General features: G+C 39.7%; 1 pseudogene; it reads left to right on the top strand.

The window, feature by feature from the left end:
• Positions 1 to 1,979: 1,979 nt before the first annotated feature.
• LOC107550330 (uncharacterized) overlaps positions 1,980 to 3,164 on the top strand; it is a 7,551-nt pseudogene continuing 6,366 nt past the window's right edge.

Raw genomic sequence — 3,164 nt, 5'->3', positions numbered from 1 at the left:
TACAATCACTCATACATGGGGAAAGGGCAAATGAGACTTGATGGACGAAGCCTTCAGGAAAAAACAGAAAATGAAGCTATGGAAAGAGTCAGTTAACCACCTGAGTAAAATCATCAGCGCCGTTTTAGAACGGGGTCTACAGCTTATACTAAACCTCTGTTTCGTTTAGTTAAATGTACGATACTTGCATTTCCTTGGTCATCGAACGAGCGTCCGGATGCAGTCTCAGATGAAAGTCTTGATGGTTTCAAGGTTTTGGACTTGCGATCACGTTCTTCCGGGTTTGAAGAGTGATGAACTCCAAAGTTGTTCTGACTCGATGGTGATTGGGAGTTTCTTCCCAGTGGAAAGTGAAAAAGAGCTAAGAGAGACATCAGCTGAGATCCTAGGATCTTTGGTGAACGGAAAGTCAAGGCCGAGGCCTGGCACAGACTTAAGGTACAGAAAACTTATAGCTCACATCCTCATCTTTTCTGTATCTAACAGAACCACAGACTGACTGGCTATGTGTTGGAGCCCACCGGGCGCACGCCTGCACCGGCTCAGGCTATTCACATGGGCCGCAATCAGAAGGTTTTATCAGAAGACTTAGCAGAAGAAAACAACATGGATGGAACTGTGCATGAGCCTTTTAAGGTCTGAGAAGATTCACACCTCTCAGGATGGGCTTGTCCAATGAGAAAGGCTGAAATTCCAAGCGGGAGGTTGGAAATACTGGGGAGTTTTATGACCCTTTGTGTGAGAGCATGGTAATTTGCATATGGAACTCGACTGGGTGTTGATGCAAAATTACTAAAGATTCTTAGAACCCTAATATATTGCCTATGTACCCACATATAATATAAACACTCATTTAGATCATCAGAAGACAAATTCAAAGAGACCAAACATGGTGGGCCAGCACCAGTTTTTCAGTTTTTCTTTTTCTGCTTCCGGAAGACCTGGCGCACCTCGTCTTCACTGATTTGAGGTGCAGGTGTGGGGGAGAGGGGGATTGCAGGAGGTGTGAATGGTGTGAATGGTTGTGTGGAGAGGTGTTCAGGGCGGGTGTGGAGTGTTTTTTCAAACCTGCAGTAGAACTCATTCAGATCGTCTGCCAGTTGTTGATTCGCCACAGTGTTGGTGGATGGTGTCTTGTAGTTGGTAATTACTTTCAGACTTTTCCACACTGATTCTGAGTTGCTGGAAGTGAACTGAGTCCTTGGTTTTTCAGAATAATTCCTCTTTACCACTTTGATCTCCTTTTCCAGTGTGTATTTGGCCTGTTTATACAAGACATTGTCCCCCTTCCTGTAAGCATCTTCTTTGGCCTGACGGAGCTGTCTGAGTTTTGCAGTGAACCATGGTTTGTCGTTGTTGTAAGTTAGATGAGTCCTGGTAGGAATGCACATATCTTCACAGAAACTGATACATGATGTTACAGTCTCTGTGAGCTCGTCCAGATCGGTGGCAGCAGCTTCAAAAACACTCCAATCAGTGAGGTCAAAACAAAAACAAAAATCTTTTTACAGTCCTTAATACAGGTTTAGCTGATTTCAGTTTCTGCCTGTGTGTCGGTATAAGATGAACGAAACAGTGATCAGAGAGCCCCAAAGCTGCCCATGGGACAGAGTGATATGCATTCTTTATTGTGGTGTAACAGTGATCCAGTATATTAATGTCTATGGTGGGACATGTGATGTGCTGTCTGTATTTTGGCAGTTCATGGGAGAGATTTGCTATATTTAAAGTCCCCAAGAATAATTAAAACAGAGTCCGGGTGTTGTTGTTGTCTCTGTGATCTGATTAGCGAGTTTCTGTAAAGCTGAGCTCACGTGCGCTTGCGGAGGAATGTAAACAATGACGAGAATGAAAGAGCAAAACTCCCGCGGCGAGTAGAAAGGCTTACAGTTAATGAAAAGCTCTTCTAGGCCTGTGGCAACGTCTCCAAGATGATTCAAGAAACCTACCTGCAAAGCTCCCTGAAAAACTATGCAACTATGAAGTAAGTGCACCGAGGGCAAAAGCTGCTTTAAACACAAAGGATGCTCACAACAAATGTTGATTTTATTTAGTTAATTGAAGTTAATTGATAAAAGAAATCTATTTATGACATTATTTTTGACAGCATCCTCATTTTACAGCATTTTTACTCAAGAGCCTAAAACTTTTAACAGTACTGTAGCTTTGTAGGTATGTCTCTTGAAGCATCTTGGAGACGTTGCCACAGTTCTTCTGGATTGAGTCTGTCTCAGTTTGTTCTGTTTCTTCCTGTCATTCCAGACAGACTGGATGATGATCAGATCAGATCTCTGTGTGGAGCACTGGCTGCTGTCAGACTTCTTGTGCAAACAAAAATCTCACTGGATTATTATAATTAATGGCAAATTGAATGTTTGGAAGTGTAAACTGACATTTCCTACTGACACACTACAGCAAAAGATATAATTAACTGACTTAAAACCATTTTTTAAAAATATTTTTGTAATATTTCAATAACATTTCATATTTCATTTCATTCCAGACAGACTGGATGATTCGATATACACAGTTCGTCGTCGTAACCGACTTGAGTGGGCAAATGCTCACATTCGATGGTGTCTGTTATATATATATATATATATATATATATATATATTCCAGGTAGCTCTGTACAGTATGATATTTGATATTTTCATGTGTTACTCTTTTCAGAATTGTGCCTTCTTTTTCTGCAGGGTCTGTAAGCATCACAGAAGTTCCCCACTTTCTGTGCGCAATGGCTCAATATTCACCAATTCTCACACCCCTTTGGTGAAATGGCTTGAGTTTATGTACAGGTACAGTATTTAATTATTTGTTTATTTGACATGTAAAGTGCACAAAAATAATAAATACTGTAAATGTGTCAGAATTAACCAACAACAACATTTTTCATCTGTAATCCCTGTAGAGAATGACTTAAAATCTCACACACACACACACACACACACACAAAACAATGCATAATAAGATCATATCATAAAACTACAGAGAAGCAATCACAAATGTTCAATATGCATTTTATTATAAACCATGTAAAACCTAAGCCTATTATATACTTAAAATGTAACATTTAAAATGTAAAATAATTACAGTTTGACAGGTTTAATAGAAATACATAAAAGATTTATGAATTATACATGTGTATTTATCAACATCAACTC

Source organism: Sinocyclocheilus grahami, unplaced genomic scaffold (genome assembly GCF_001515645.1).
Source record: "Sinocyclocheilus grahami isolate Dianchi unplaced genomic scaffold, SAMN03320097.WGS_v1.1 scaffold396.1, whole genome shotgun sequence".
Lineage (NCBI taxonomy): Eukaryota > Metazoa > Chordata > Actinopteri > Cypriniformes > Cyprinidae > Sinocyclocheilus > Sinocyclocheilus grahami.
This window is presented reverse-complemented; position numbering and strand designations above follow the sequence as displayed.